At 37.3% G+C, this 10,045-nt stretch overlaps 1 pseudogene; it reads left to right on the plus strand.

Annotated features, from left to right (window-relative positions):
* Positions 1-5,867: 5,867 nt before the first annotated feature.
* Positions 5,868-7,658, plus strand: LOC120167463 (annotated as a pseudogene).
* Positions 7,659-10,045: the final 2,387 nt, after the last annotated feature.

Here is a 10,045-nt window from a genome sequence, read left to right on the forward strand (position 1 = left end):
TAGAAAGACTGAACTGTTAGAACTCATTCATACTGATCTAGCAGATTTTAGAAACACTGAAAGTAAAGGAGGAAAACACTACTATAACTTTTGTAGATGATTATTCAAGATATACAAAAGTTTATCTCCTAAGAACTAAAGATGAAGCTGAAAACTTCTTTCTTATTTATAAGGCAGAAGTTGAAAATCAGTTAGATAGGAGAATCAAACGAGTTAGATCTGATAGAGGTGGTGAATATGGATCTAATTTCTTAAAAGATATTTGTGAAAAGAATGGCATAATTCATGAAACATCAGCCCCCTATTTTCCTCAACAGAATGGTATAGCCGAAAGGAAAAATAGAACTTTAAAAGAGATGATGAATTCTTTACTAATAAGTTTGGGTTATCTGATAACATGTGGGGGAGGCCATTCTATCGGCAACTCATATCTTGAACCGAGTTCCTCATAAGAAATTAGATTCTACCCCATATGAATTGTGGAAAGGATACGCTCCTAATTACAATACCTGAAAGTGTGGGGGTGTCTGGCTAAAGTGGGCTTGCCAGACTTAAGAAGTTCACCATCGGACCTAAAACCGTTGATGCAGTGTTTATAGGGTATGCTACGAATAGTGCTGCATACAGATTCATGCTTTACAAGATTATTCTATTTGTGAATCAGAGATGCTGTTTTCTTTGAAAATACTTTTCCTTTAAAGGAACCGAGAATAAATATTGAAACACAAATAGAATATATTCCATTAACTTCTTCTAGTAAACCTGCTAGGTCTTCTGAACAAAATGATTTTGAGCCTAGAAGAAGTAAAAGGCAAAGAGTTGAAACCTCTTTTGGACCAGATTTATTACTTCCTTTATTTCTGAGATAAATGATTTAGACTTCATTTCAGATCCTATAGCTCAAATTTTTCTATTAGATGAGGATCCTAAAACTTTTGAAGAAGCTATAAGATCTATCGATGCTAGTTTTGGAAAAGCGCTGTTAATGATGAACTAGAATCGATAATGTCTAATCATACTTGGGAATTAGTTGACTTGCCTAAGGGATTCAAACCAATCTCCAACAAATGGGTCTTCCGGAAGAAACTAAGGCCAGATGGTTCGATTCAGCGATACAAGGCAAGGTTAGTCGTCAAAGGGTTCACTCAAAGGTTGGTTTAGACTACTTTGATACATACTCTCCCGTTACAAAAATCTCAACGATTCGTGCATTATTTGCACTAGCCTCTATTCATAAGTTGCAGGTACATCAAATGGATGTTAAGACTGCTTTCTGAATGGGGATCTAGATGAGGAGATTTACATGGAGCAGCCACTAGGTTTTGAGGCACCTGTATGGAAGGCAAAGTTTGTAGACTCAAAAAGTCACTCTATGGACTTAAGCAGGCTCCTAAACAGTGGTATGAGAAATTTCATAAAACTATTCTTAGTTTTGGTTTTGTTGTGAATGGTTCGGATGCTTGTGTGTATTCGAAGATGTTTGAAACTGAATGTTATCATAAGTCTTTATGTTGACGACATGTTGATTTCAGTTCTAACATTGAGTCCATTAACAAAGTTAAAAATTTCTTGTCCACTAAGTTTGAGATGACAGATTTGGGAGAAGTAGATGTAATCTTAGGAGTCAAAATTACCAAAACTGAGAAGGGATTTTCTTTATGTCAAGCACATTATAAGAGAAAGTGCTAAGAAATTTGACAGTTTTGATGTCGTCCCTGTTCGAACTCCTTATGACCCTAGCATACATCTAGTTAAGAATAAAGGAAGTAGTGTTTCCCAAACTGAATATGCTAAATTAATCGGAAGTTTAATGTTCTTAATGAACTATACTCGGCCTGATATTGCTTATGCTGTGAGTAGACTAAGTAGATATACATAATCCGAGTGGTGAGCACTGGATTGCGCTTAAACGCTTACTGAAGTATCTTAAGGGTACTGTGAATTGGAAACTTGAGTTTGTTGGCTTTCCTGCGGTATTGGAAGGATATTGTGATGCCAACTGGGTTTCTGATAATGATGAGGTAAGCTCTACGAGCGGGTATGTTTTTACTTTGGGTGGAGCAGCGATCTCGTGGAAATCATCAAAGCAGACTTGTATTGCTCGTTCTACCATGGAGTCAGAGTTTATAGCTCTTGACCTAGCTGGGCAAGAAGCCGAGTGGCTCAGAAGCTTGTTAGCAGATATTCCGTTGTGGGGAAGACCGACTCCTCCAGTTTCATTGTTGTGTGATTCACAAGCTGCGATATGTGTGGCTAAGAACCAAGCTTACAATGGTAAGAAAAGACACATTCGCATAAGACATGAATCAGTTAGACACTTGATAAAGAATGGAGTGCTCTCTTTAGAGTATGTGAAGTCGGAAAGGAACCTAGCAGATCCACTTACCAAAGGGTTAAGTCGGAAGCTGGTCCTAGATTCGTCGAGGGGGATGGGTCTAAAGCCATTGGTTGAGGAATTCATGGTGGATACCCAACTTAGTTATCTAAGTTCCATGTGGTCAAACGAAACCATGGAAAGACTCATAGTGCACATTCCTATGCCTATCCCTATGAGAATAATGTGCATGCCCAGGATGAGCTTAATTGCTCTTAATAAATTCATAGCCTAGGCTTTGGGTGGTCTTAGTGAGAAAGACTTGAATTTACCGATTTTGGCTGAATATCTATTCTTAATAAGTTCATAACCCAGAGTGAGTGGGTAGGAAATGATGAACTTACCGACAGAAAGGTTGAGTTTGTTAAACTCTTAATAAATTCAAATCCAAGTATTTGGATGGTTCTAGTGAGAAGGACTTATTGAATTTACCGATAAATGAGGTTGAATATTTATTCTTAATGACTTCTTAGCCCAGAGTTTGGGTGGTTCATTTATAATGAACTTGAAAAAAGTCACCATACCCTTTGTGAGGTTGAGCTATTATAAAAGCTCTTAATTATTTCATATTCCTTTTTAAAGGGTGGTTTATGTTGAGATAAACTTGATGAAATAACCTATGTAAGTGAGAAGGGTTTAGCCGCCTTCTATGAAAAATGTTGGGCTATTTTTCTAGCACACTACTAGAATCCTGAGGTAAGATGGCCAAATATATACTTTTGTATATATATATCTTACACATCGAGGACTCAGGTGGATGAAGGGGTTAGTTGTGTGTTATGAGTTTACCCTGATCTTAGAAAGTTCCAGACTAGTTTCACTTATCTAAGAGAAGGATTGCTCATCATCACTATGTACTAGTTCCAGATATGTTCACTAGTGCTTAAGCAAACTAATCTCGCTATTACTCTTCTGGAAAGCTTGTTTTCGAGTTTCAGAAGATTTCTTTCGCATTAGTGGGGGAATGTGGTAATGCTCAATCCCACATAGTGTTGGAAACACTATTGGGAATGGTATTTAAGGCTTGACATTCCACTTCCTTGTTGAGTGATAGAGAACAAGGGGGGCTCTCGCGCACCGCCGCCGCCGTCCGTCCGTCTCGTCTCGGCTCGGCACGACACGGCTCGGCTCGGCTCGGCTCGGCTCGTGGTCGTGGTCGTGGTCGAGGTCGAGGTCGAGGTCGAGGTCGTGGTCGTGGTCGTGGTAATACGTGTCTTCGACACGTCGCGCGGGATACTATCTTTTAGAGAAAATTCTTGAGGAATTTCTCTTTGAAAGAAACAAATGGAAATGTGAAAGATATCAACTGATTTATAGGCTGCTGAGGACTGTTTGAATTTCAAATAATAACAGCTGAATTATTTTTTATCAGAAATTAAACAGTTTATTCTAAATTAAATCAGAAACGTTAAGATGTACCTGGACTGATTTACAGCTTTGTACAGAGGAGACAAGCTGTTAATATCAGGAGTTACAGGAGTTATTTGATTTAATTCCAGGGTTACATGATATAATTTCGGGAGTTATAACAGCTGAATAATGATACAATGAACCTGGACTATTTCTGAGTCAGGTTCATCTAGTCGTTTCAGCTGTTACAAATAAGAGGTTTAATCCTGAAATTTTATGGACGACTTTAACCCTATTTCTAGCCTATAAATAGAGAGCTATATCAGCTTCTCAACTCACTCCAAAACATTACAATTCACTTACCAAAGTGTTTTCTAAAGTTCTCTCTGTGAGTTCTCTCTGAGTGCTTTCGATCAGAAGTGCAATACCACCAGCAGTCCACTCCGGTTTCGGGTGTACGGAATTCGGAGCGACCGTGTTAACCTCGGGGGACGGTCCGCCTACTGCAGCGATTACACACATCGAGGCGAATTCGTTTCTAAGGCAGTGGTTCTTACACGACACGGTTTACGAATCTGTTCTTCTTAATTACTGTTTATATTTTCAGTCAGTGCTAACGGTGTAGTTTTGCAGTTCATATATCCAACAACAGCAGCGTGAACTTTTAAATATATATTGGAAGAGAAAAAGAAAGTGAAACCGAAAGATCCCGAGGAGAAGAATCGGCTCGATGAAGATAAAGCTTACTTAATTCATCCGAGCGAAATCCATACCTCAGTTAGACTGATAATCCATTGTTGAAACTTGGATATTTTACTTTCTTTAGAATTTTTGAAGTGCTACCTGAATTTCATGTTTCGTGTTTTCCTTTGCTACGAAATGTATAGTTTCTTGAGGATTACTCTTTTAAATCAATTGTTGCCATGTTATTGCATGGTTGCTACTCCAACCCGTAATTTTTAGCCAACTTTTTCGTTAAAAATAACGAAGATGTCAATTAAATTAAGGTTTCATTTAGAGAAAACAGAATTTTATTTCCGTGCCATGACAAACTTCTGCTAAATGAGTGAGGAGAGTTAACAGTTCAATGATCAAATTATAATAAATTGATAACCTAAGTGATCAAAATAAATATTAAAAGATCAGTGATTAAAATAAGATGAAAAACAAACGAGAGTGACATTGGGTCTAGTTTACCCAATTATAACTTGTTCGCGTGTGACCGACTCTAAGCTAGCTGCTGCTCATCTCAGAGGAAAAAAATGGTTTTATACCATTTCGATCAAGTCCTTTTAACAAACCCTAATCGTTCGTTTTGTATTCTCAGGTTTTAATCATATTCATTTTCCGTTTTTATTATTCTTCCAGTAACATTAACAGAAACTCGGATGTTTCTTAAAAAGTTCTTCTTCTTGAGCTGTTAGTTTTTTTCTTCTAATTCACTGTTTTGGCTGTGCAGGCTAATCAGATTTGAATCAAAGAGAAGAAGCGAGACCCCCGCTCAATTGCTCAAGTACGACGAAATAATGGTTTTTTCACTGTTTACATTGGGGATTCAAAGGTTTTTTTAGCTATTTTCTAAATGCATGGTTTTGATCTTCTAACTCTTCCTCGCGTCTTTTTTAATTTTTATATATTTAGAAGAGAACTTAATATTGCAAAATCGGAAATATGATTAGAAATTTCAAGTTTTAATGGAATTGGTTTCTAGGTTTCAGATGTGGATATTTTATAGAACCAACGGGATTCAATTTTTTTTCTTTTTTTTTCTCCTGGTATTGGTGGGGGTCCAATCCAGGCAATGGTTAATGTATCCTTTTCCTCTTGGTGCTTCTGATTTTTAATTTAGCTCTTTTTGTTCTGGTTATCAACAATGGAACATCTTTGGATCCAGTTGCCACTTGCCATATGGTTAATGTATCTTTTTCCTCTTGGAAATAGACCACATAAATTTCATGAGGTTTTGATTAACAGTTTTTGTGTGAAAATGCTGCGAGTGTATACTATTTCTTTCATCGGCACAGTATTCATAAAGTGATTTAAAAATAATTCAAATATTTGCTGATTTAAAAACAATTCAAATATTCATAAAAGCTGACCAAAGATTATTTTATTGTGTTGTATTTCCCCAGAGTTATTTAAAATGGCTGGCAGACACCGCATTCCTCGTGAGGCCTTCATCGACAGGCGTGGATTTCCTCCTTGAAAGACTTTCCACCGTGGTCCTCTCCGCCACAGCGACCTCCTCATCCTGCGTTGCTGGAGGAAGAATTGAGATGCAACATGCAGAAATGCGGAGGCTTTTGAGTGATAACAGCAGGCTGGCAGAAGATCGAATGGCTATACAACAAGAGCTTTGTGCTGCGAAAGATGAAATTCACCGTTTGAATCTCGTCATTGGTGACATTCGTGCTGAGCAAGAGCTGCACTCGAGGGCACTTATTGACAGAGGCTTGAAGCTGGAGGCAGATCTCCGTGCAAATGAGCCACTGAAGAAGGAGGCTGTGCAACTCCGTGCAGAAGTTCGAAAACTAAATAATTTTAAGCAGGAAAACTAACTGGCCAAGTTCAGACTCTCAAGCAAGATGTGGCCAGGCTGCAAGCAGATAATCAACAGATATATGTTTTAAGAGCAGAAATTGATGGCCTGCACCAGGATTGATGCGTGCAAGGTACATACCTTACCTTTTTCACTTATTTTTTCTTTTTAAAAAATTCAAACAAATGGAAGTTTCTGTGAGAGTTTAACTTCCAGTGCTAATAATTCATATATCCAGTTATTATTTAAATGCTAAATTAAAAATATATTTAATAGGAATGCCATTGATTATGAAAAGAAGGCAAATAGTGAGCTGATGGAGCAGAGACAAGCAATGGAGAAGACATGGTCTCCATGGCACGTGAAGTTGAAAAGCTGCGTGCAGAACTTTCCGTTGTAGATGGTAGACCTTGGCTGCTGGTATGATCTACTTATATTATGGCTGGTTACTTTCCACACTTTGTGTCTCCAAAATTTCTATACCGTCTGACAAATTTTATAATCTTTCCTACCAAGACCAGTAGAATGTAATGGAGTTCGTTACCCTTCCCCCTCTGTGCTATCTTATGATCTCATGTTTGGATTATGATTCAGCTTTTCGGAGGGAGACTGAAACCACAGGACTACTTAGAGAGAGAGAACAAGATCTATTTTTTTTAATCTGACGTAGGGCTTTCTTACTTCATTAGTCCCCTTTAAATAAGGACAAGTTTCATTACATAAGAGGAACCTATTGTTAAAAGGAAATAAATAAACTGAAATAAAAAGCATAATCAAGAACCTAAGGAAGGAAATAAAATCACAACCTAAGCCTTAAATAGAAAATCGAACTTATATAATGGCCTTTCCTTGAATAGATGTGGTCCATAACACCCTTCCTCTTTTAAAATTATGAGGCTTACAACTTGGGACCTTCTTGTGAAAAGTCTGAAGTTCAAATGGTCAGGTGCATTTTTTGGATTCCATTAAACCTGCATTCACGATTCCTGTTTTTTGCCTTCACTTTTGGTCTGCACAATTGTATGATGGTAACTATAATTTTCTCTTTTGTCTAGAGTTCATAAACAATGGTTTAGTTTATCATGTATTCACTATAGAGCATCATTGTTTTATGTTGCTTCTAATCTCAATGTCTTGATAATGGTGGCTCAAGGTGGACCATATGGAATGAAATTCAACAGTTCAGAGGGGGCATTTCCTGCATCATATGAAGGATATGGGGCTCATCTGATCTATACTCATCTTCTTGTTTGATTATTTGTTGAGCATAAATCTAATACGTTGGGATTTTTTTTCCCAATTAACACTTTTTTACTTAACAGGCTGCTTTGATAATGGTCCTTTTCATGGTCTCGTCCTGGGACTTGGGAGAAGCCTCGCACTACACGTCGCTAGGAGAGTTTTTGCATGACGGAAGAAAGGTTGAAATTGTTGCTCCATTTGGAAGTGCAAAATATTGGACAATGTGGAGTTCATCCTCTATATTTGCCTGCCAAATCAGTAATTTTTATCTAATACATTAGTCATGTTAAGTCTTATATAAGATTCTGTGTTGTTTCTTTTCGTTGGTAGTGGAAGTGTTACTCCTTATACTGAACCGTATATGATAATTTTTCTTCTGTTGGGTCAATTTTCATCATCATTTTTTATTGTTGTTTATTTATTTTATGAACTGTGCTACTTGAATATAACTAATGCTACTTAGGTATAAATTCTGCCCCCCTAATAAGGTAGTTAATCTTGGGTCCATTTGAAGTTTACAGCCATGACGAAGCTTTGGTTACTACCTACATGTAACATACATCTACCCTACCCTTTTGACCTATTCGGCAAAATTCCTGGAACCATCTGTCTTGATAGTAGATCATAGAAGGCTGCAATGATGTTTTGTCTTGTGTCAGAAATAATGTAGCTAATGCTACTTTAGGTAGAAATGTTGCCCCCTAAATAAGGTAGTTAATCTGGGGTCAATTTGAAGTTTACGACTGCATGAATGAAGCTTTTGGTTTTTTGGATAGGAAAGTACTTACACGTTAATATACATGCTACTTTTTTGACCTATTTGGCAAAATTCCGGAACCATCGTCTTTGATAGATCATAGAACGCTGCAATGACATTTTGTCTTGTGCAGAAAGATAATGTAGCGTCCATTAGACATAAATGTATGTCTTTGTCTTAGTAAATTATTTTATTTACTAGGTTATCTTATGCAGCACTTGAATACTAGTGTTTTTGTTGGAGGGCATTTTCTCTTGAAAATGGAAGTTACCATTTGGTGAATATCATCGAAGGTGGATATGTTGATCTTGAGTGTATTATTTTCTATGTAAAATAAATGGGATATTATTTGCAGTTATATTTTGGTTCTGGATATATGCATTCTGAGAGTTTGACCTGGGAGAAAAAGTCTGTGGGGATGGATATGGTTCGACTAGCTTCTAACAGTCACTTTATGGACATTGTTGGGAGTTGAATCAAATTTCGAGTGCATGCTATTCCTTCAAAGTTGTGTGCAGTTTTGACATGTAATTCAGGGTGTTATAAGTTGGAGTTTTGTCAGGAAAAGAATGTGTGAATGGATTCTTCTCTCAAATGATATAGACATTCAATTGGATAATGAGAATGGCCTCATGCTTTAGAAGCATATTGTTTAAAGCATTCAGGAGCTGCCCTTTTGTGTGCTTTTATTAGCTCTTATTCTTGATTTATGCGTTGTGGCATATGATGTATGGTGTGGCAAAGTTAGAGGCGTGCTGTGCTTTTAGGTATTGGAGCTCTTGCTAGCAACACTTAAGAGGAGAACCATTGTCTTAAATTTACTGGAGGTTCCCTTCGCATCCACTGACATATGGTGGTGTACGTGTTTGAAGCTTGGAGGTCAAATGTTTTAGGGAATAATATAAAATGGTACGGTGTGCACCAAATGAGGACCTATTTAGATATCTTTCTTGGAATTGGTTCTATGTATTATTACATTTTGGAATATATTTTGGAAAACTGATGAAAAAGTAATTATTTCCATATATTCTTATGGTCTGTTGAGAATGTGCTGAAGAGCTAGACCATAATTGGTTTTGACGTCTCGTGGATTTTGATGTGAGGTATCTTGATGAAGTATTTATCTGACATTGTTTGTAGAAGTGGTTAGTAGAACTATTATAATTCCTAAGGTGAGAAGTTTAAAAAAATGATTTTACCAGCTAAGAAAAGTGAGCCAAATGTACATTTGTGTCTGCAGTAGCAGTATTCATCTTGAGTCGTAACATTTTTCTCCACTCGTACCAGAATTAAAAGAAGTTTAGCAATAGGGATTGATCGCATTTTCTTTGCTTGAGGGAATCTAGTATAAAGCTATGCAGTATGTGCATATGTTGTACACATAGAAAAGGATCTGGATTTTGGAAATATTGAGTTATTGAATCTGCTTGCGGAAATGGTCCGGTTCTATGGGTACATCCTTTCAGAACACACATGGTGCTCGAAGACAACTCACTGCCCTTGATTGAAGGAAGTTTCTGTCATCCATTGATTAAATTCATATCCATCATCTGCAGTTTTATACCCTGTCCGTAGAATCATCTGCAATTCGCAGTTTGTTCTGGTGCAAGTCTACAGCTCTGCTGTCTTTTTTGTCCGCAAAGTTTCTCAGTGGCCAATGTATTCCTGCCACCTACAGGATTACAAGTAGTTCCGATTCAAAGACATGGAAATATATCTAAAAGATGATGGGAAGCCATGTGGAAGAGGCTGATTACTGATCGGTACTTACATAGGCAAGTTT

The sequence above is a fragment of the Hibiscus syriacus genome, unplaced genomic scaffold (genome assembly GCF_006381635.1).
Source record: "Hibiscus syriacus cultivar Baekdansim isolate YM2019G1 unplaced genomic scaffold, ASM638163v2 tig00111678_pilon, whole genome shotgun sequence".
Taxonomy (NCBI): Eukaryota; Viridiplantae; Streptophyta; class Magnoliopsida; order Malvales; family Malvaceae; genus Hibiscus; species Hibiscus syriacus.